The sequence below is a fragment of the Macaca mulatta genome, chromosome 4 (genome assembly GCF_049350105.2).
Source record: "Macaca mulatta isolate MMU2019108-1 chromosome 4, T2T-MMU8v2.0, whole genome shotgun sequence".
Classification (NCBI taxonomy): Eukaryota; Metazoa; Chordata; class Mammalia; order Primates; family Cercopithecidae; genus Macaca; species Macaca mulatta.
Window position 1 is genome coordinate 40,667,956 of NC_133409.1, and position 24,624 is coordinate 40,692,579.

The 24,624-nt window shown below is 41.5% G+C and overlaps 1 long non-coding RNA gene across 1 annotated transcript in view; it reads left to right on the top strand.

Moving 5' to 3' along the window:
- The first annotated feature begins 3,240 nt into the window (after positions 1-3,240).
- The window catches only part of LOC106998140 (uncharacterized), an 88,785-nt gene continuing 67,401 nt past the window's right edge, over positions 3,241-24,624 (top strand). The window contains exon 1 of the long non-coding RNA XR_001444481.3: positions 3,241-3,457. This is a non-coding gene — a long non-coding RNA (uncharacterized LOC106998140). The remainder of the gene's footprint in view (positions 3,458-24,624) is intronic.

Sequence of the window (24,624 nt, forward strand, 5' to 3'; positions counted from 1 at the left end):
TTTTGCAATGGCTAGTACAAGTTTTTCCTTTCTGTGTTCAGTGCTTCCTTCAGGAGCTCTTGCAAGGCAGGCCTGGTGGTGAAAAAATCACTCAGCCTTTGCTTGTCTGAAAATAATTTTATTTCTCCTTTGCTTGTGAAGCTTGGTTTGGCTGGATAGGAAATTCTGGGTTGAAAATTCTTTTATTTAAGAATGTTGAATATTGGCCCTCAATCTATTCTGGCTTCTAGGGTTTCTGCTGAGAGATCCGTGTTAGTGTTATGGGCTTCCCTTTGTAGGTGACCTGGCCTTTCTCTCTAGCTTCCCTTAACATATTTTCTTTCATTTTGACTTTGGAGAATCTGATGACTATGTGTCTTGGGGTTGATCTTCTCGTGGAGTATCTTAGCGGTATTCTCTGTTTTTCCTGAAATTGAATGTTGGCCTGTCTTGCTAGGTTGCAGAAGTTCTCCTGGATAATATTCTGAAGTGTGTTTTCCAACTTGGTTCCATTGTCTCCATCTCTTTCAGGTGTTCCAATCAATCATAGGTTCAGTCTTTTTACATAGTCCCATATTTCTTAGAGATTTTGTTTGTTCCTTTTCATTCTTTTGTCTCTAATCTTGTCTGCCTGTCTTATTTCAGCAGATCGTCTTCAATCTCTGATATTCTTTCTTCCACATGATTGATTTGGCTATTGATACTGGTGTATGTTTCATAAAGTTCTCATGCTGTTTTTTTTCAGCTCCATCAGGTCATTTATGTTCCTCTCTAAACTGGTTATTCTAGTTAGCAGCTCCTGTAACCTTTTATCAGGTTCTTAGCTTCTTTCTTTGGGTTAAAACATGTTCCTTTACCTCAGTGAAGTTTGTTATTAGCCACCTTCTGAAGTCTACTTCTGTCAATTCACCCATCTCATCCTCTATGCAGGTCTGCACTCTTGCTGGAGAGGTATTGCGATCATTTGAAGGAGAAGAGGCACTCCGGCCTTTTGGGTTTTCAGCGTTTTTTTCATTGATTTTTTTTTTTTTTTTTTGACAGACTCTCTCACTCTGTTGCCCAGGCTGGAGTGCAGTGGCATGATCTTGGTTCACTGCAACCTCCACCTTCCAGGTTCAAGTGATTCTCCTGCCTCAGCCTCCTGAGTAGCTGGGATTACAGGCATGCACCACTATGCCTGACTAATTGTTTTGTATTTTTAGTAGAGATAGGGTTTCGCCATATTGGCCAGGCTGGTCTTGGACTCCTGACCTCAGGTGATCCACCCATGTCGGCCTCCCAAAGTGCTGGGATTATACGTGTGAGCCACCATGCCTGGCCTCATTGATTCTTTCTCATCTTCATGAGTTTGTCGAGTTTCAATCTTTTAGGCTGCTGACCCTTGGATGAGGTTTTTGTGGGAACATTTTTTTTGTTGATGCTGTTGTTTTGCTTTCTGTTTGTTTGTTTTTCTTCCAATAGTCAGGTCCCTCTTCTGTAGGGCTGCTGAGGGTTCATTTCAGGCCCTATTCATCTGGTTCACTTCTGTGCCTGGAGATGTCACTTGAGGAGGCTGGAGAACAGCAAAGATGGGTGCCTGTTCCTTACTCTGGGATCTCTGACCTCAAGGGGCACTGACCTGATTCTAGTAGGAAAGTAGGAATGCTCCTATACAGGGTGTCTGACAACCCTTGTGGGAAGGTATCACTCAGTTGGGTGGCATGAGATGCAGAACCCAATTAATGAAGCACTTTGGCTGTCCCTTGGTGGAGGGGGTGTGCTGCCCTGTTGGGGAAACCCACTCATTTGGGCTTCCTGTATTCCTCAGATCTAGCAAGAGGAAACACTAAGTCTGCTGGTCGGCAGAAACTATGGCCACCCCTCCTGCTAGGGGCTTAGGCCCAGGGAGATCAGGGTTCTGTCCGTGAACCCCTGGCTGGAGTTGTTGGAGTTCCTGCAGTGAGGCCCCACCCAATGAGGAGGGATGGGTCAGGGTCAGGATGAAGAGGCTCTCTGGCTGCAGTCTGCCACAGCCTGTGTGTTGGGTTGTGGGGGATACCTCTTGGGACCAAGCCGTCTAGCCTCCCTGGCTCCAGCAGGGGAAAAGCATGACCTGGAGCTATGGAGATGGCTGCTGCCCTTCCCTTGCCCTGAGAGCTTAGTGTGTTAGGCAGCTAGGAGTCCCATTGTTGGCTGCCGCCCCTCCCCCAAGGGGCTCAAATGGCTTAGACAGCAGGCAGCCACAGCTGTGGTGCTGGCCACCCCTTCCCCAATAACTCTGCAGGCTTAGGCAGATTCTAGCTGAGTGGCTGTTGAGAATCTGTGTGGCTTCCTGGTTGGGACCCTAGGCCTGGGTGGTGTGGGCTCATGAGTGGGCTCTTCCGTTGCAGAGTTCCATGGGAAAAGCATGGTTTCCCAGGCTGAGTAGCATGCTCACTCACCGCCTTCTTGGCTGGTGGGTGGGGGCTCCCCGACCCTTGTGGGTTTCAAGTAGGCCACAGAACCACACTGCTCTTCCTTCCTCTTGGTGGATCATGCCAGCCGCCTAGTCAGTGCTGATGACAGAACCTGGATACCTGGGTTGCCAACGCAGGATTCTCAGGCCGTTTTGTTTCTTTTCGATGGGAGCCTCCGATTGTGGCTGCTTCTAGTCGGCCATCTTGGGCCCGCCCCCCAGTTGCCTTTCCAGACCTGTGTAGGGCAGAGCCTTTGGGTTTATATGTAGAAAGAATGCAAATGGAAAACATTAAATTTCAAGCCAGTACATAATGGTTCTCAATCCTTTTAACTGGATGCCCCAACAGATCACAGAACAGAAACAGGGGTTCTACAACAAATGTGAAAGGTGCTCTGGTAGAGGACTTCCTGCCAGAACAAGTTTTCAATGACAAATATGATCTGTTTTGGACAAGATGCCTTCTAGGCTTTTATTTACTCTGCTTTTAAGTATTATATACATTTAATCCTTAATTTTTTGTTCCTGTCAAACCTTTTATTTTCCACGAAAAAGTATTGTCAGCCAACCATTCTGCCAGCCCCAGAACTTTCACATGCAACTTTTTCCCCCCTGCTTGGCAAGGAATCACTGTAGTTATTTCAGGCATGAAAATAAGCATTTGTACGGTTACTTTTCATTACCTGAGGAAAAACTGAACAAGTAACTGGAAGCATTTTAATAAGTGTGGCAGGGCAAGGTATTAATAATTTACAGGAGTAACTTCCCTGTACACAATCCCTTCCTCACCCCATTGGAGTAGTCTTATTAGAAAAAAGAAAAAATAATAAGAGCTGATTATTCCCATGGAAGATTGTCCTGAGGGCATTTGTAAAGGGAAAACTTTGAAGCTGCAGTCTTGGCACCTGTAGTTGAGAAGCTGTCCCACTGAAGGGACCTGGGATAGACCCATCTCTGATTCTCTATGGGCTGCTGTGTTACCAGTTCTCAAAATGGGGGAAGAGAATTGTGCTCAGGCCGAATGCTGCACTCAAATGAGGAAAGGTAAGATGGCAACCACAATGGAATAAGAACCTGCCCTCCCCCACCCTTTTTCTCTGGACCTTGTCAGCTGTAAGATCCTTGTAAAGTCCCTCCCTTGAAGAGAGTGGGAGTAAGTATGTACCAATGACAGATATTGATCAGTTACTTTCCTACCTAGGTGAGCAAGGGCTCAGATTCCAGAGTAATTTGATACTGAAAACTAAATTGAACAATTCTAGCACCTTGTGTTATGCAGCAATTTATTCATGTTACAGATGATGGATATTACTTACCATTTTTTAATAATATTGATTTTCACAAGGCCTATTATTTGGGGGGGTTTTGTAGGGGGGCTTGATTTTTCCTACAGGAAGATGAGTTTTTCCCTGGATCAAGTGTGGGAGAAAGAGGGGAAGACTGTGGAACTGGTTCTGAGCAAAAGTGTAAGTTACACTATTATGGAAAAGATCTATGCACATTTTGGAACTCCAGGGTTTTCCAGCATTATTGAGTTTATACAAATTCTGTTTTTAAGGCTGAATTAGCAGCTATCAGAATCCATTACACTTTTTTTGTTTTGTTTTTCTTTTTCTTTTTTTTCTATAATGGGATAGGCTTGCTGGTGAGGGAATGTGTGAAAATACCAGTGGGGGAGCAGATTTTTCTAACTGATTAGAATGTGTGGAGCTGCTGCAATGATTTCCTCTGTGTTTCCTTTGGCTACAGATAATACCACAAAGCTAACTCAGTGACGCACATGACCAGCTGATAACAGCTGACACATGTGAATTGTAAGCCAAGTGTGTATTATCAGAAAGTGAGTTAAAAACCCATAAAACTCCCTGCTGTCTGACTTGAAAACATTCCTCTTGAAATTTTAATGACATGGTAGGTAATATTTTTAATTTTGCATGCTAAAACACTTCCAGTGAAATCTGAGAGTAAAAGCATGTCCCTTTAATCAATATGAGCTAGATATACAACCTAAGTATTAATATATTCCTGTAATAGCAGGATTCCCGAGAATTGCATAAAATTGGTATCATTCATTAGGATGTACAACTAAACATTGGACAATCTTGATTTGCCTTTTAAAATTTAATTTTAATATTTTAATCAAACATTGACAAAGTTAAAAAAACTCTAACTGTACCATAGCTTTAAAAAGAAAACCAGCAGTCCTCTGCGAAAACCCTTCCCATCACAGATTCCTGTTCCCTGGAGATACTTTCAGTTATTGTAGTTGTTATGTTTATTTTTTACTGTAATATTTTAAAATAATCTTATACTATTATTTCTTCAATTTTAATTTGTAAAAATTATCTAATGACTTCATATTACAGAAGGTATGAATTTTGGTCTCTTCTACTGCCCACTTCTCTGTTCACACTTTTCCTTTTCCTATCCTTCCAATGTGGCTTTTGATGAAATCAGTTTGGTACATTTTTCTCGGTTAAATTCCCTGCTTATTATGATTATTCAAACATAATTCACCACTGAGTCATAGTGAATTATGATCCTATTTCTTTCTTGCACAGCTTTTCATTTTTCATACTAATTGCTGTTTGTGAAGTTTAGTCTTTTATGCAGCCATCATTAATTTATTCCCAGACTTCCCACCGGACTTCAGATCTTCTGTCATCTCTCAATATGTTAAAATACACCTAAAAGTTAAATTAAAAAATACCTAATAAGTGCTAGGCTCAATACCTGTGTGACAAAATAATCTGCACATCAAACCCCTATGACACAAGTTTAGCTGCATAACAAACCTGCACATGTACCCCTGAACTTAAAGGTTAACGAAAAAAAAAAAAAAATCCACCAAATGTGGGCCATGAAGATGCGCAGCCCAGATCTCCTTAGACAGTCTGCTCCAGGACACATGGAAATTGCCTTCAGTTCCTGCTCCTACAAATGCTTAGAACACGCTTCCCCTAGGTTGTTCTCAGCCAATGACTGAGCATGGGTAGGGTATTAGGGTCTAGTCCTGTTCTAGTACCAATGAACAAGCTTTCTGTGGGACTCCGCTCTCCACCGGCCTGGCTGCAACTTTCTTAGAACTGTGCTGTGATCTGGGGCTTTTCTACCCAATCCTCCCTTCCCTCTCCTTTCGAAAGGTCATATCTGCAAACAGTTATCCCTGCCTAATCCTGGTCTTTATCCCCCTTTATCCTGGTCTAATCCCCCCTTTATCCTTCACAGGCATTCCTCTCAGTAAATTTCTTGCACATCCAATCTCATCTTGGCACCTGCTTCTCAAAAAGGGGCACTGAGAGGGGTCTGAGAAAGCAGGCACTAAGATGGGCATGTGGATTGGCTTGCTCTTTGCCCAGATAGTGCTGAGGAGGACTCCATCCTGAGAGTAATATGGGGTCAATGGAACCTGGTACACAGTTGGAGGCTCAATCACTTAAGATTTCACTTGTGGTGATTTGGGAAAACAGACAGCCAGAGGGCTGAGGATTGCTAAGTTATATTGATGTCCTACAAAGGATAATGAAAAACGGAGAGAGGTTAACAAATAGTGAAAGGCTAAATGTAAGTGCCAGAGGGATTGTTGGTAGTTCACAAATAGGTCCTTATCTTCCACAGTGGAAGAACATACACAGCTGAGAAGCAGACACGGGATTTTATAGTTTTTTTTGTTGTTGTTATTATAATATCTTGGTTTTTTTTTAAATTATACTTTAAGTTCTAGGGTACATGTGGATAATTTGCAGGTTTGTTACATATGTATACCTGTGCCATGTTGGCGTGCTGCACCCATCAACTCATCAGCACCCATGAACTCGTCATTTACATCAGGTATAACTCCCAATGCAATCCCTCCCCCCTCCCCCCTCCCCATGATAGGCCCCGGTGTGTGATGTTCCCCTTCCCGAGTCCAAGTGATCTCATTGTTCAGTTCCCACCTATGAGTGAGAACATGCGGTGTTTGGTTTTCTGTTCTTGTGATAGTTTGCTAAGAATGATGGTTTCCAGCTGCATCCATGTCCCTACAAAGGACACAAACTCATCCTTTTTTATGGCTGCATAGTATTCCATGGTGTATATGTGCCACATTTTCTTAATCCAGTCTGTCACTGATGGACATTAGGGTTGATTCCAAGTCTTTGCTATTGTGAATAGTGCTGCAGTAAACATACGTGTGCATGTGTCTTTATAGCAGCATGATTTATAATCCTTTGGGTATATACCCAGTAATGGGATGGCTGGGTCGTATGGTACTTCTAGTTCTAGATCCTTGAGGAATCGCCATACTGTTTTCCATAATGGTTGAACTAGTTTACAATCCCACCAACAGTGTAAAAGTGTTCCTATTTCTCCACATCCTCTCCAGCACCTGTTGTTTCCAGACTTTTCAATGATCGCCATTCTAACTGGTGTGAGATGGTATCTCATTGTGGTTTTGATTTGCATTTCTCTGATGGCCAGTGATGATGAGCATTTTTTCATGTGTCTGTTGGCTGTATGAATGTCTTCTTTTGAGAAATGTCTGTTCATATCCTTTGCCCACTTCTTGATGGGGTTGTTTGTTTTTTTCTTGTAAATTTGTTTGAGTTCTTTGTAGGTTCTGGATATTAGCCCTTTGTCAGATGAGTAGATTGCAAAAATTTTCTCCCATTCTGTAGGTTGCCTGTTCACTCTGATGGTAGTTTCTTTTGCTGTGCAGAAGCTCTTTAGTTTAATGAGATCCCATTTGTCAATTTTGGCTTTTGCTGCCGTTGCTTTTGCTGTTTTATTTTATTTTATTTATTATTTTTTTAAATTTATTTATTATTATTATACTTTAAGTTGTAGGGTACATGTGCATAATGTGCAGGTTTGTTACATATGTATACTTGTGCCATGTTGGTATGCTGCACCCATCAACTCGTCATTTACATCAGGTATAACTCCCAATGCAATCCCTCCCCTCTCCCCCCTCCCCATGATATGCCCCGGTGTGTGATGTTCCCCTTCCTGAGTCCAAGTGATCTCATTGTTCAGTTCCCACCTATGAGTGAGAACATGCGGTGTTTGGTTTTCTGTTCTTGTGATAGTTTGCTAAGAATGATGATTTCCAGCTGCATCCATGTCCCTACAAAGGACACAAACTCATCCATTTTTATGGCTGCATAGTATTCCATGGTGTATATGTGCCACATTTTCTTAATCCAATCTGTCACTGATGGACATTTGGGTTGATTCCAAGTCTTTGCTATTGTGAATAGTGCTGCAATAAACATACGTGTGCATGTGTCTTTATAGCAGCATAATTTTTTTTTAAATTAATTTATTACTATTATACTTTAAGTGGTAGGGTACATGTGCATAACGTGCAGGTTTGTTACATATGTATACTTGTGCCATGTTGGTGTGCTGCACCCATCAACTTGTCATTTACATCAGGTATAACTCCCAATGCAATCCCTCCCCCTTCCCCCCTCCCCATGACAGGCCCCTGTGTGTGATGTTCCCCTTCCTGAGTCCAAGTGATCTCATTGTTCAGTACCCACCTGTGAGTGAGAACATGCGGTGTTTGGTTTCTGTTCTTGTGATAGTTTGCTAAGAATGATGGTTTCCAGCTGCATCCATGTCCCTACAAAGGACACAAACTCATCCTTTTTGATGGCTGCATAGTATTCCATGGTGTATATGTGCCACATTTTCTTAATCCAATCTATAGCAGCATAATTTATAATCCTTTGGGTATATACCCAGTAATGGGATGGCTGCGTCATATGGTACATCAAGTTCTAGATCCTTGAGGAATCGCCATACTGTTTTCCATAATGGTTGAACTAGTTTACAATCCCACCAACAGTGTAAAAGTGTTCCTATTTCTCCACATCCTCTCCAGCACCTGTTGTTTCCTGACTTTTCAATGATCGCCATTCTAACTGGTGTGAGATGGTATCTCATTGTGGTTTTGATTTGCATTTCTCTGATGGCCAGTGATGATGAGCATTTTTTCATGTGTCTGTTGGCTGCATAAATGTCTTCTTTTGAGAAATGTCTGTTCATATCCTTTGCCCACTTTTTGATGGGGTTGCTTGTTTTTTTCTTGTAAATTTGTTTGAGTTCTTTGTAGGTTCTGGATATTAGCCCTTTGTCAGATGAGTAGATTGCAAAAATTTTCTCCCATTCTGTAGGTTGCCTGTTCACTCTGATGGTAGTTTCTTTTGCTGTGCAGAAGCTCTTTAGTTTAATGAGATCCCATTTGTCAATTTTGGCTTTTGCTGCCATTGCTTTTGGTGTTTTAGACATGAAGTCTTTGCCCATGCCTATGTCCTGAATGGTACTACCTAGGTTTTCCTCTAGGATTTTTATGGTATTAGGTCTAACATTTAAGTCTCTAATCCATCTTGAATTAATTTTTGTATAAGGAGTAAGGAAAGGATCCAGTTTCAGCTTTCTACTTATGGCTAGCCAATTTTCCCAGCACCATTTATTAAATAGGGAATCCTTTCCCCATTTCTTGTTTCTCTCAGGTTTGTCAAAGATCAGATGGCTGTAGATGTGTGGTATTATTTCTGAGGACTCTGTTCTGTTCCATTGGTCTATATCTCTGTTTTGGTACCAGTACCATGCTGTTTTGGTTACTGTAGCCTTGTAGTATAGTTTGAAGTCAGGTAGCGTGATGCCTCCAGCTTTGTTCTTTTGACTTAGGATTGCCTTGGATATACGGGCTCTTTTTTGGTCCATATGAACTTTAAAGCAGTTTTTTCCAATTCTGTGAAGAAACTCATTGGTAGCTTGATGGGGATGGCATTGAATCTATAAATTACCTTGGGTGGTATGGCCATTTTCACAATATTGATTCTTCCTATCCATGAGCATAGTATGTTCTTCCATTTGTTTGTGTCCTCTTTGATTTCACTGAGCAGTGGTTTGTAGTTCTCCTTGAAGAGGTCCTTTACATCCCTTGTAAGTTGGATTCCTAGGTATTTTATTCTCTTTGAAGCAATTGTGAATGGAAGTTCATTCCTGATTTGGCTCTCTGTTTGTCTGTTACTGGTGTATAAGAATGCTTGTGATTTTTGCACATTAATTTTGTATCCTGAGACTTTGCTGAAGTTGCTTATCAGCTTAAGGAGATTTTGGGCTGAGACAATGGGGTTTTCTAAATATACAATCATGTCATCTGCAAACAGGGACAATTTGACTTCTTCTTTTCCTAACTGAATACCCTTGATTTCTTTCCCTTGCCTAATTGCCCTAGCCAGAACTTCCAACACTATGTTGAATAGGAGTGGTGAGAGAGGGCATCCCTGTCTTGTGCCAGTTTTCAAAGGGAATTTTTCCAGTTTTTGCCCATTCAGTATGATATTGGCTGTGGGTTTGTCATAAATAGCTCTTATTATTTTGAGGTACGTTCCATCAATACCAAATTTATTGAGCGTTTTTAGCATGAAGGGCTGTTGAATTTTGTCAAAAGCCTTTTCTGCATCTATTGAGATAATCATGTGGTTCTTGTCTTTGGTTCTGTTTATATGCTGGATTATGTTTATTGATTTGCGAATGTTGAACCAGCCTTGCATCCCAGGGATGAAGCCCACTTGATCATGGTGGATAAGCTTTTTGATGTGTTGCTGAATCCGGTTTGCCAGTATTTTATTGAGGATTTTTGCATCGATGTTCATCAGAGATATTGGTCTAAAATTCTTTTTTTGTGTGTGTGTCTCTGCCAGGCTTTGGTATCAGGATGATGTTGGCCTCATAAAATGAGTTAGGGAGGATTCCCTCTTTTTCTATTGATTGGAATAGTTTCAGAAGGAATGGTACCAACTCCTCCTTGTACCTCTGGTAGAATTCAGCTGTGAATCCATCTGGTCCTGGACTTTTTTTGGTTGGTAGGCTATTAATTATTGCCTCAATTTCAGAGCCTGCTATTGGTCTATTCAGGGATTCAACTTCTTCCTGGTTTAGTCTTGGAAGAGTGTAAGTGTCCAGGAAATTATCCATTTCTTCTAGATTTTCCAGTTTATTTGCGTAGAGGTGTTTATAGTATTCTCTGATGGTAGTTTGTATTTCTGTGGGGTCGGTGGTGATATCCCCTTTATCATTTTTAATTGCGTCGATTTGATTCCTCCTCTTTTCTTCTTTATTAGTCTTGCTAGTGGTCTGTCAATTTTGTTGATCTTTTCAAAAAACCAACTCCTGGATTCATTGATTTTTTGGAGAGTTTTTTGTGTCTCTATCTCCTTCAGTTCTGCTCTGATCTTAGTTATTTCTTGCCTTCTGCTAGCTTTCGAATGTGTTTGCTCTTGCTTCTCTAGTTCTTTTAATTGCGATGTTAGAGTGTCAATTTTAGATCTTTCCTGCTTTCTCTTGTGGGCATTTAGTGCTATAAATTTCCCTCTAACCACTGCTTTAAATGTGTCCCAGAGATTCTGGTATGTTGTATCTTTGTTCTCATTGGTTTCAAAGAACATCTTTATTTCTGCCTTCATTTCATTATGTACCCAGTAGTCATTCAGGAGCAGGTTGTTCAGTTTCCACTTAGTTGAGCGGTTTTGATTGAGTTTCTTAGTCCTGAGTTCTAGTTTGATTGCACTGTGGTCTGAGAGACAGTTTGTTATAATTTCTGTTCTTGTACATTTGCTGAGGAGTGCTTTACTTCCAATTACGTGGTCGATTTTGGAGTAAGTATGATGTGGTGCTGAGAAGACTGTATATTCTGTTGATTTGGGGTGGAGAGTTCTATAGATGTCTATTAGGTCTGCTTGCTGCAGAGATGAGTTCAATTCCTGGATATCCTTGTTAACTTTCTGTCTCGTTGATCTGTCTAATGTTGACAGTGGGGTGTTGAAGTCTCCCATTATTATTGTATGGGAGTCTAAGTCTCTTTGTAAGTCTCTAAGGACTTGCTTTATGAATCTGGGTGCTCCTGTATTGGGTGCATATATATTTAGGATAGTTAGCTCTTCCTGTTGAATTGATCCCTTTAGCATTATGTAATGGCCTTCTTTGTCTCTTTTGATCTTTGATGGTTTAAAGTCTGTTTTATCAGAGACTAGTATTGCAACCCCCGCTTTTTTTTGTTCTCCATTTGCTTGGTAAATCTTCCTCCATCCCTTTATTTTGAGCTTATGTATGTCTCTGCGTGTGAGATGGGTCTCCTGAATACAGCAGACTGATGGGTCTTGACTCTTTATCCAGTTTGCCAGTCTGTGTCTTTTAATTGGAGCATTTAGTCCATTTACATTTAAGGTTAAGATTGTTATGTGTGAACTTGATCCTGCCATTATGATATTAAGTGGTTATTTTGCTCGTTAGTTGATGCAGTTTCTTCCTAGCCCCGATGGTCTTTACATTTTGGCATGTTTTTGCAATGGCTGGTACCGGTTGTTCCTTTCCATGTTTAGTGCTTCCTTCAGGGTCTCTTGTAAGGCAGGCCTAGTGGTGACAAAATCTCTAAGCATTTGCTTATCTGTAAAGGATTTTATTTCTCCTTCACTTATGAAACTTAGTTTGGCTGGATATGAAATTCTGGGTTTAAAATTCTTTTCTTTAAGAATGTTGAATATTGGCCCCCACTCTCTTCTGGCTTGGAGAGTTTCTGCCGAGAGATCTGCTGTTAGTCTGATGGGCTTCCCTTTGTGGGTAACCCGACCTTTCTCTCTGGCTGCCCTTAAGATTTTTTCCTTCATTTCAACTTTGGTGAATCTGGCAATTATGTGTCTTGGAGTTGCTCTTCTCGAGGAGTATCTTTGTGGCGTTCTCTGTATTTCCTGAATTTGAATGTTGGCCTGCCCTACTAGGTTGGGGAAGTTCTCCTGGATGATATCCTGAAGAGTGTTTTCCAACTTGTTTCCATTTTCCCCCTCACTTTCAGGCACCCCAATCAGACGTAGATTTGGTCTTTTTACATAATCCCATACTTCTTGCAGGCTTTGTTCATTTCTTTTTCTTCTTTTTTCTTTTGGTTTCTCTTCTCGCTTCATTTCATTCATTTGATCCTCAATCGCAGATACTCTTTCTTCCAGTTGATCGAGTCGGTTACTGAAGCTTGTGCATTTGTCATGTATTTCTCGTGTCATGGTTTTCATCTCTTTCATTTCGTTTATGGCCTTCTCTGCATTAATTACTCTAGCCATCAATTCTTCCACTTTTGTTTCAAGATTTTTAGTTTCTTTGCACTGGGTACGTAATTCCTCCTTTAGCTCTGAGAAATTTGATGGACTGAAGCCTTCTTCTCTCATCTCGTCAAAGTCATTCTCCGTCCAGTTTTGATCCGTTGCTGGCGATGAGCTGCGCTCCTTTGCCGGGGGAGATGCACTCTTATTTTTTGAATTTCCAGCTTTTCTGCCCTGCTTTTTCCCCATCTTTGTGGTTTTATCTGCCTCTGGTCTTTGATGATGGTGATGTACTGATGGGGTTTTGGTGTAGGTGTCCTTCCTGTTTGATAGTTTTCCTTCTAACAGTCAGGACCCTCAGCTGTAGGTCTGTTGGAGATTGCTTGAGGTCCACTCCAGACTCTGTTTGCCTGGGTATCAGCAGCAGAGGCTGCAGAAGATAGAATATTGCTGAACAGCGAGTGTACCTGTCTGATTCTTGCTTTGGAAGCTTCCTCTCAGGGGTGTACTCCACCCTGTGAGGTGTGGGGTGTCAGACTGCCCCTAGTGGGGGATGTCTCCCAGTTAGGCTACTCAGGGGTCAGGGACCCACTTGAGCAGGGAGTCTGTCCCTTCTCAGATCTCAACCTCCGTGTTGGGAGATCCACTGCTCTCTTCAAAGCTGTCAGACAGAGTCGTTTGCATCTGCAGAGGTTTCGGCTGCGTTAGTTATTGCCCTGTCCCCAGAGGTGGAGTCTACAGAGACAGGCAGGTTTCCTTGAGCTGCTGTGAGCTCCACCCAGTTCGAGCTTCCCAGCAGCTTTGTTTAGCTACTTAAGCCTCAGCAATGGCGGGCGTCCCTCCCCCAGGCTCGCTGCTGCCTTGCCGGTAGATCACAGACTGCTGCGCTAGCAATGAGGGAGGCTCTGTGGGTGTGGGACCCTCCCGGCCAGGTGTGGGATATGATCTCCTGGTGTGCCTGTTTGCTTAAAGCACAGTATTGGGGTGGGAGTTACCCGATTTTCCAGGTGTTGTGTGTCTCAGTTCCCCTGGCTAGGAAAAGGGATTCCCTTCCCCCTTGCACTTCCCAGGTGAGGCAATGCCTCGCCCTGCTTCAGCTCTGGCTGGTCGGGCTGCAGCAGCTGACCAGCACCGATCGTCCGGCACTCCCCAGTGAGATGAACCAGTACCTCAGTTGAAAATGCAGAAATCACCGGTCTTCTGTGTTGCTCGCGCTGGGAGTTGGAGACTGGAGCTGTTCCTATTCGGCCATCTTGCTCCGCCCCGCTTTTGGTGTTTTAGATATGAAGTCCTTGCCCATGCCTATGTCCTGAATGAGATTACCTAGGTTTTCTTCTAGGGTTTTAATGGTGTTAGCTCTAACATTTAAGTCTCTAATCCATCGTGAATTAATTTTCATATAAGGAGTAAGGAAAGGATCCAGTTTCAGCTTTCTACTTATGGCTAGCCAATTTTCTCAGCACCATTTATTAAATAGGGAATCCTTTCCCCATTTCTTGTTTCTCTCAGGTTTGTCAAAGATCAGATGGCTGTATATGTGTGGTATTATTTCTGAGGACTGTGTTCTGTTCCATTGGTCTATATCTCTGTTTTTGTACCAGTACCATGCTGTTTAGGTTACTGTAGCCTTGTAGTATAGTTTGAAGTCAGGTAGCGTGATGCCTCCAGCTTTGTTCTTTTGACTTAGGATTGTCTTGGCAATGCGTGCTCTTTTTTGGTTCCATATGAACTTTAAAGCAGTTTTTTCCAATTCTGTGAAGAAACTCATTGGTAGCTTGATGGGGATGGCATTGAATCTATAAATTACCTTGGGCAGTATGGCCATTTTCACGATATTGATTCTTCCTATCCATAAGCATGGTATGTTCTTCCATTTGCACATTTGCTGAGGAGTGCTTTACTTCCATTTATGTGGTCAATTTTGGAATAAGTGTGATGTGGTGCTGAGAAGAATGTATATTCTGTTGATTTGGGGTGGAGAGTTCTGTAGATGTCTATTAGGTCTGCTTGTTGCAGAGATGAGTTCAATTCCTGGATATCCTTGTTTACTTTGTGTCTCGTTGATCTGTCTATTGTTGACAGTGGGGTGTTGAAGTTGAAGTCTCCCATTATTATTGTATGGGAGTCTAAGTCTCTTTGTAAGTCTCTAAGGACTTGCTTTATGAATCTGGGTGCTCCTGTATTGGGTGCATATATATTTAGGAGAGTCAGCTCTTCCTGTTGAATTGATCCCTTTAGCATTATGTAATGGCCTTCTTTGTCTCTTTTGATCTTTGATGGTTTAAAGTCTGTTTTATCAGAGACTAGTATTGCAACCCCCGCTTTTTTTTGTTCTCCATTTGCTTGGTAAATCTTCCTCCATCCCTTTATTTTGAGCCTATGTATGTCTCTGCGTGTGAGATGGGTCTCCTGAATACAGCAGACTGATGGGTCTTGACTCTTTATCCAGTTTGCCAGTCTGTGTCTTTTAATTGGAGCATTTAGTCCATTTACATTTAAGGTTAAGATTGTTATGTGTGAACTTGATCCTGCCATTATGATATTAAGTGGTTATTTTGATCGTTAGTTGGTGCAGTTTCTTCCTAGCCTCGATGGTCTTTATATTTTGGCATGTTTTTGCAATGGCTGGTACCGGTTGTTCCTTTCCATGTTTAGTGCTTCCTTCAGGGTCTCTTGTAAGGCAGGCCTGGTGGTGACAAAATCTCTAAGCATTTGCTTATCTGTAAAGGATTTTATTTCTCCTTCACTTATGAAACTTAGTTTGGCTGGATATGAAATTCTGGGTTGAAAATTCTTTAAGAATGCTGAATATTGGCCCCCACTCTCTTCTGGCTTGGAGAGTTTCTGCCGAGAGATCTGCTGTTAGCCTGATGGGCTTCCCTTTGTGGGTAACCCGACCTTTCTCTCTGGCTGCCCTTAAGATTTTTTCCTTCATTTCAACTTTGGTGAATCTGGCAATTATGTGTCTTGGAGTTGCTCTTCTCGAGGAGTATCTTTGTGGCGTTCTCTGTATTTCCTGAATTTGAATGTTGGCCTGCCCTACTAGGTTGGGGAAGTTCTCCTGGATGATATCCTGAAGAGTGTTTTCCAACTTGTTTCCATTTTCCCCCTCACTTTCAGGCACCCCAATCAGACGTAGATTTGGTCTTTTTACATAATCCCATACTTCTTGCAGGCTTTGTTCATTTCTTTTTCTTCTTTTTTCTTTTGGTTTCTCTTCTCGCTTCATTTCATTCATTTGATCCTCAATCGCAGATACTCTTTCTTCCAGTTGATCGAGTCGGTTACTGAAGCTTGTGCATTTGTCACGTATTTCTCGTGTCATGGTTTTCATCTCTTTCATTTCGTTTATGGCCTTCTCTGCATTAATTACTCTAGCCATCAATTCTTCCACTTTTGTTTCAAGATTTTTAGTTTCTTTGCACTGGGTACGTAATTCCTCCTTTAGCTCTGAGAAGTTTGATGGACTGGAGCCTCTTCTCTCATCTCGTCAAAGTCATTCTCCGTCCAGCTTTAACCCATTGCTGGCGATGAGCTGCGTTCCTTTGCAGGGGGCAATGCGCTCTTATTTTTTGAAATTCCAGCTTTTCTGCCCTGCTTTTTCCCCATCTTTGTGGTTTTATCTGCCTCTGGTCTTTGATGATGGTGATGTACTGATGGGGTTTGGTGTGGGTGTCCTTCCTGTTTGATAGTTTTCCTTCTAACAGTCAGGACCCTCAGCTGTAGGTCTGTTGGAGATTGCTTGAGGTCCACTCCAGACCCTGTTTGCCTGGGTATCAGCAGCAGAGGCTGCAGAAGATAGAATATTGCTGAACAGCGAGTGTACCTGTCTGATTCTTGCTATGGAAGCTTCCTCTCAGGGGTGTACTCCACTGTGTGAGGCGTGGGGTGTCGGTCTGCCCCTAGGTGGGGATGTCTCCCAGTTAGGCTACTCAGGGGTCAGGGACCCACTTGAGCAGGTAGTCTATCCGTTCTCAGATCTCAGCCTCCGTGTTGGGAGATCCACTGCTCTCTTCAAAGCTGTCAGAGTCGTTTGCGTCTGCAGAGGTTTCAGCTGTTTTTTTTTTTTTGTTGTTGTTGTTGTTGTTGTTTAGCTGTGCCCTGTCCCCAGAGGTGAAGTCTACAGAGACAGGCAGGACTCCTTGAGCTGCTGTGAGCTCCACCCAGTTCGATCTTCCCAGGGCTTTGTTTATCTACTTAAGCCTCAGCAATGGCAGGCGCCCCTCCCCCAGCCTCACTGCTGCCTTGCCCCGAGATTGCAGCCTGCTGTGCTAGCAATTATGGAGGCTCCGTGGGCGTGGTACTCTGCTGGCCAGGTGTGGGATATAATCTCCTGGTGTGCCCGTTTGCTAAGATCCTTGGTAGAGTGCAGTATTGGGGTGGGAGTTACCCAATTTTCCAGGTGTTGTGTGTCTCAGTTCCCCTGGCTAGGAAAAGTGATTCCCTTCCCCCTTGCACTTCCCAGGTGAGTTGATGCCTCCCCCTGCTTCAGCTCTGGCTGGTCGGGCTGCAGCAGCTGACCAGCGCCGATTGTCAGGCACTCCCCAGTGAGATAAACCCAGTATCTCAGTTGAAAATGCAGAAATCACCTGTCTTCTGTGTCGCTCGCGCTGGGAGTTGGAGACTGGAGCTGTTCCCTTCGGTCATCTTGCTCCGCCCCCTCCTCGGGATTTTATAGTTAAAGTCACCAAGCCTCAGAAACATTTAAATGCTCAGACGAGGCAGGTTCTGGAACACTGACACATGCGAAGGAGACATCTAGGAGAATGTCCCTGAGGTTTTTTTTTTTTTTTTTGAGACAGAGTCTCGCTCTGCAGCCCAGGCTGGAGTGCAGTGGTGTGATCTCGGCTCACTGCAAGCTCCGCCTCCTGGGTTTACACCCTTCTCCTGCCTCAGTCTCCCGAGTAGCTGGGACTACAGGTGCCCGCCACTACGCCTGGCTAATTTTGTGTATTTTTAGTAGAGACAGGGTTTCACCTTGTTAACCAGGATGGTCTCGATCTCCTGACCTCGTGATCGGCCCTCCTCGGCCTCCCAAAATGCTGGGATTACAGGCGTGAGCCACCGCACCCGGCCAAGGTTTATGACACTACAGACCCTGTGAACTCTCAGTGCTTACGGAGACATCTCCTTTTTCCACAGCAAGGACTAGTGCTTCCTCTTACTGGAAGATTTGGGAGAGGCCTCCTCTCAATCAGGCAAGTACTGCCTCAGGAATGCCTCCATTACTGAGGGTCAAATCCCAGTGCAGCTTCATGGGGAATGTGCTGGGCCTGGTAAGAAAAGAAAGAAACCATGTACTAAAGGAACAGCAGGAACTAGTTAGCATGAACTAGCAGAAGCCAGGGGAGTATATTAGTGATTGGATTTTGAGGAGGTGGTATGGTTTGGCTCTGCGTCCCTGCCAAAATCTCATCTTGTAGCTCCCATAATTTCCACATGTTTTGGGACGGATCCGGCAGGAGACTATTGAATCATGGGGACGGGTCTTTCCCCTGCTGTTTTCCTGATACTGAATGGGTCTCACAAGAGCTGATGGTTTGAAAAACAGGAGTTTCTCTGCATAAGCTCTCTTTGCCTGCCACCATCCATGTAAGATGTGACTTGCTTCTTCTTGCCTTCCACCATGATTGTGAGGCCTTTCCAGCCACATGGAACTGTGAGTTCAATTAAACCTCTTTCTTTTGTAAATTGCCCAGTCTCAGGTATGTCTATATCAGTAGCATGCAAATGAACTAATACAAAAGTCTTGATCAAGGGGACCGAGAAATGAGATTGTGTAAGCAAAATTTATGGACTTGGGTGTACTTTCTTGGGACAATAGGGTCCTGGCAAGGACCCCAAGTGATGGAACAAACTTGTTGCCAGCATGGACTTTTGAAACCTGGAAAAAGCAATGGTCTGAATGAAGTGGAAATGCCAGACATCAGAAGAATTACAAAGGCTAATGGAATCTGGCAAGGAGTGAAGACTTTAAGTCAGATGCTAATGCCTACTAGAAAGCATACACCATGGAAGAGGCACTGAACAAGTAAACTGACAAAATAACTTGGTCATTTGGCATTATCCAGTCTACATGATTGGTCACTCTGGTACTAATGGGAAAGGAATAATAACATAGTGGTCATCATGGTAGCAGAGATGAAAGATACACATGGGCCCAACAGTGGGGACTTTTCCACTTACCAAGGTCAATCTGCCTGCTGCTGCCTCTGAACATCCAGTTTGTCGGTAATCATGATCAACACTGAGCCCTGATATGGCATTATTACTCTCGGAGAGCAAACAGCCACTTGGTGGCAAGCCAACCAAATCAGGTCTTTTATCTGGTAGATGGACCAGCAGTTTGTCCATTCTGGGATAGATACCTATTCTGGGTATGACTTCCTGTCCACTGAGATTCAGCGAACACCATTTTCTGGGAGCTTAAAGAATACTTGACTCACAGGAATGGAATCCTGCCCAGCATAGCATCGGCCAGGGGACTCACTTCACAGTGATGTAGGTGTAGGAGTAGGGCTATGACATGGGATTCACTGGTCATATCACCTACTGCATCATTTAGAAGCAGTTGCTCCACAGAGGGTTGGGGTGACTTTCTAAAGGCACAGCGAGAGTCCTAGTTAGGAGGCAATACTCTGCGAAGATGGGGTATCATTATTCAGGATGTAGTATATGCCTTAGATTGGAGAACTTCATATTGTATTGTGACTCCAGTAGGACAAATACATGGATCTGGGTACCAAGGAGGTGGAACCAGAAATAGCCCCATCCCAGTGATCCGCTGGGGGCCTTTGTACTTTCCATCCTGCAACTTTGGGCTCTGCATGATTGAAAGTCTGTACTAGTTTGGGTTCTCTAGAGAAACAGAACCAATAGGATATACACACACACATGCCCTTCATTCCTGAGGGCCAAATTCCAGTACAGCTTTATGGGGAATGTGCTGGGCCTGGTAAGACATATGTGTGTGCGTGTGTGTATATTTATGTATAATATATATGTTCTATATATTTAGAAGTGTATATATATACTTCTATACTTATATATACTACTTATATACTTATATATAATATATATGTCTATTTAGAAGTATGTATATGTCCTATATATTTAGAAGTAGATATTTTTATATATAATATATATGTTCTATATATTTAGTAGATATTTTTAATTATATATGTCCTATATATTTATACTTTATATATACATATTATATTAAATGTATATAAAGTATATGATATACTTTATATTGAATACATATATAAAGTATATGATATAAAGTATATGATATACTTCTTAATATATGGGACATATATTAAGAATATATATTTTTATATCTCTCTATATTTATATGTATACAGACATATCCTATATATATTCTTTTTTAATGTATTGTATAGATTAAGGACATATACAAATATATATGCTTTAGTAAGGTTTTTTTGGTTTAACTTTTAGATGTATTTTAACATACTGAGGGATGAGAGAAGATCTGAAGTCCTGTGGGAAGTTTGGGAATAAATTAGTGATGGCTGCATAGAAGAATAAACTTGACAAACAACAATTAGTATGAAAAATGAAAATATATAAATATATATGTAGTTAATCTGTATAGGACATATATCCTTAATCTATATAGGACATATGTCCTTAATCTATATAGGACATATATATTAAGAATATATATCTATATATCTCTTACCTATCTATCTATATCTATCTATCTATCTAGGGATTGATTTATTATAAGAAATTGGGTTACAAAATTATGGAAGCTGAGAAGTCTCATGACCTGTAGTCAGTAAGCTGAAGACCCAGGAGATCCGGTATTAATGGTATAGTTTCAGTCCAAGTCTGAAGGCCTGAGAACCAGGAGAGCTGGGGGTACAAGTTCCAGTCTGAATGCCAGTGAATACTGACATTGCAGTCTAAAAATAGGCAGAGGGGCAAATTCTTCCTTACACTGCCTTTTATTCTACTTAGGCCACAAACAGATTGGGTGAGGCCCACCCACACTAGGGAGGGCAATCTGCTTTACTCAGTCTGTCAGTTCAAATGTTAATCTCATCCAGAAAGACCCTCGCAGACACACCCAGAATAATGTTTAACCATATATCTAGGCAAGGTGTGGACCAGTCAGGCTGATACATAAAATTAACCATCACAAAGTCTATGTCCCCAAAGGGAGTCATTCTTGCAAAGAGACACAGTAAAGGTCTCCCTGAATTATAAGCTATAGCTACTGCCAGACCACTTTGAATTTCCTGTGTCCAAGGACATGAAAGTGGGGATAGGAGGCACCATCTTGGCAGGGGTAGTTGGCAGGAGAAGGCAAGACTGCTTTTCCACAATAGGAGCAGGAAGGAATTCATGTGGAACCAGGTGGTCCTCTGGGTACCGCGCTGCCCAGTGTAACTGTGAGTGGGCACATGCAGCAACTCCAGCATGAAAAGGCTCTGATTAGTAAGAGATCAGCCTCCTCAAGAGCAAAGCTTTGGGTGAAACCACCAGGTCAGCCTGAAGACTTTCTGAGGTGACAGCTGAAGTTAAATGGAATTCTGAGTAGCTAATGATGAAAGGAGAGGACGAGTGCCTATGGCATCCCTGAGACCACCTGCAGTGACAGGAACCACTGTGCATCCTACCAGCTTTCCTCTTCTCAGATTTCTTTCAAAAAGAGAGGCCCATGACACTTTGGAGGAACTGCTCCTCGAACGTGCCTGGAGAAGTTAATCTTTTTTTTTTTTTCCTTCAGCCTCCCAAGTAGCTAGGATTACAGGTGTCCACCACCATGCCTGGCTAATTGTTGTATTTTTAGTAGAGACGGGGTTTCACCATGTTGGCCAGGCTGGTCTCCAGCTCCTGACCTCAGGTGATCCACCGGCCTCAGCCTCCCAAAGTGCTGGGATTACAGAAGTGAACCACCAAGTGCAGCCAAGAAGCAAATCTTTCAAGAAGTGTGGCTATAATGACAACCAGAGTGAAGGGAGTAACCATGTCAAGAAGCAGTTTATTTAATATTAGGGAGTGTATTTTAAAGAACACAGAGTGGGAGTGACTTATTGAAGATGTAAGAGAGAGGGAAGAAATAAGTGATTGACAATAATTTGTCTCTGAGAAGGTAGGAGGAAATGGAACCTTGGCAGAGGAGTGGTCAGGAGAAAAGAGAAAGATGCTTCTATTGTGATCAGAGGAAAGAGTCAAAGGAGAGGTATGAGCCTACATTTATAGTTTTGGATGCAGATGGTGAGGGCATTCCTAACTGATGGGTTCTTTTTCTATTTGAAGTTTGAGGAAACTTTGCTTAGACTGAATGGCACTTGGTAGCATGAGAGTGGTGTGAAAAGAGAGGTGAGGTGATTGTGGGATTATAGTAGGTGCAACTGAGATATTTGTTCAAAAACAAGTGGATCTTCAAAATCAATTTTTTGAGCACTAACAATGTCAGGCACACTACTGAGCTCTTTTCAGCATTATTTCTAATATTTAAACCTATCATACTTACTCTGAGAATTAACAAATGTTGCCTTTATTTTATTGGAAAAGAATGGTTTCTTACTTGTCCAATTCATTCCTTTACTTGTTTAACATGTATTTACTGAGCTTTAATTATATGCCAAGCACTGTTCTCAATATAGTAAGTAAATGTATCAGTAATGCAAACCAAGGGCTGACTGATTTCAAAATCCAGTCTCTTTATAGTATGTCAATAAAAATGATCTAACAATACAAAATATTGACTCTGTGAGCCCTCTACTGGGTTCACCTATTCTAATGAAACAGGGAACTACTACTTTATACAACAAAGACAAATTGATTATTTATAGTTGTTTAAATTATTTCAAGTATATTTTCAATGATGTCTGGAAGTTGAATTCCAATATAATTTCTTTATTGTAATTCAGAAGATGAATTAGTATCTTTTTAAAATGTGTTTTCCGTACATATTCAAAAGCAATATCTTGAAGATTTGAAAACTCTTATGGTAAAATTATGACTAATTCATGATTTAGTGTATCACACTTCAGCTGAAATTTGCATTGGCATTTCCTTTGAAGAAATAATTTGATAACCAATGTAATAATCTGCACATTTAAAAAAGGTTTGTGAGTTTGAGGAGTGGTTGTGGTTGCCTTTAACTCATCCTTTAAAACCAGTTTTTTTATTGATCAGCGTATTTCTTTGTTAATAACTCCAGTCATTTATTGAAGCACACTCAAATGATATTTACTTGTACAAACATATTGGGGTTATAATGTACCTTTTCTGTTTTTATATTTCTATTTGTTGCAATTGTAGACAGACAAACATTATTGGCCCCCTGTGCACATGGGGCTTTTGTGGGAAAAGTGAAACGCTATAATATATTAAAAGTCATAATAAAAAGCAGTGATGAAGGCATGAGGGTAAGTGCCATCCCATGGTGTTACTGCTATAGCATCAGCTGTAGCACTATTTTTGTGAACAGACTTACAGAGTTGAGTACCTCTCAAAGCAATTTTTATGTTTGAACAAATACAGTGATGGATCAGCAGAGTGAGTTACTCATCAAGAGCTTGGCAAGAAGGACGAGTTATGCTGAACAAAAATGCTGGTGAGTTTAAGGACTCTTTGGGAACATGTAGGCACTTAAGTCTCTGGGATCTAAATCTGGTTAATTCACAAGTGTGAAATTGTCAGCCTACTTAAAAGAGGCAGAAATTATGCAATGCTTTTAGAAAGCAATTTTAATGTAAGAGGAGCACTGGAAGCCAGACAGGGCATAGTAGTATTATATTAATGACTTTTGTTTTGTCATGGTGGAACAGTTAATTGATTCCATGAGGAAGATGGAACAAAAGAGACTTTCTAGAAATCCCATTCTCCTTCTAGGAGAGAAGAGATAATTAGGGAAGGATTTCTCATTTTAAATCTCTTTGAATTAGTTCTTATTCCTGATTCAGGGAAGGTTTTCTCTAATAAGTATGCACTCAGAGTTTGAAGAAAATTGTGATGTGACCAATTACCTTATTTATTACCTTAAATAAGTAAAATTAGATTCAACATACCCATTTGTTAGATGCTGGGATTTTTGAAGGGATGATTTACCATGTATAACATGTTCTCATTTCTCAATGTATTTCACTTCCTTGGCCTTCAAACATTGTACTTGTTACTATTCTTACACTTTACCACTGAAATTAAATCAAGGCAAATAAGAATTTTTTAAAACATATTTTTAAAACTTTTTAGAGATAAATATGTTCCCTCCACTCCCATCAAAAATGGAGTAACAGGGACTTTCTACCTGAAGCAACTAGAAGACCAAAATATATACATCTGGTTTTTAGACCTTGAGCCTAAGACATGATAGGATTGTGATTGCTTCAAGAAAAAAAAGAAAGTGAGCTCTAAAATTGCATATATATATATATATATACTTTTTTTTTTTTTTTTTTTGCATAGCAGGTAGTACAGGGAGGATGCATTCAGAGACCAGAGATTCCGCTAAATTGAAGAAAAGGAGGAACTAACCCACAAAGGCCAAATTTGCTAGAATTTGCAAGCAGTCTACAGTGGGGAAGGAACAGCACAAAGACAGAGCTCTAGAAATCTGCAAAGAGGTTCCCACAAGTCTTTGGATGAATACTGATCTCTATAATGCATGAGAGGAAACTATCTGAGATTGGAGTGGGTGGAACACCACAAATAGAGTGAGGAGAACAGTTTCAGAGCTCAAACTGGCTAGAAATGGTTCACGTTTTCACCATTCAAGTGGAAATAATTTGTCATACAAAGACTATTGGGTAGAATGCTCAAAAACTTTCACCTTTGTTGTGGGGATAAATTGGCTCTATGCTAAAGGCTGCTCTCAACACACACAAATAAAGTTTAAGAACAAGCATCAGAATGATTTAACTGGTTCCAAGTAACTTAACTGCATGCCAGAGCAAAGTCTAATGCTATTTAAAGGAATACAACAAAACCCAGTAAAGAACAATGTAAAAATCACAATGAGTGGCATCCGACAGAAAACTACCAGGCATACAAAAAAAAGAGAATATGATTCTAGTAAGATAAAAATAGAAACAAAATCTACAAAATAGACCCAGAAATGAAAAAAATAATAAAACCAGCAGA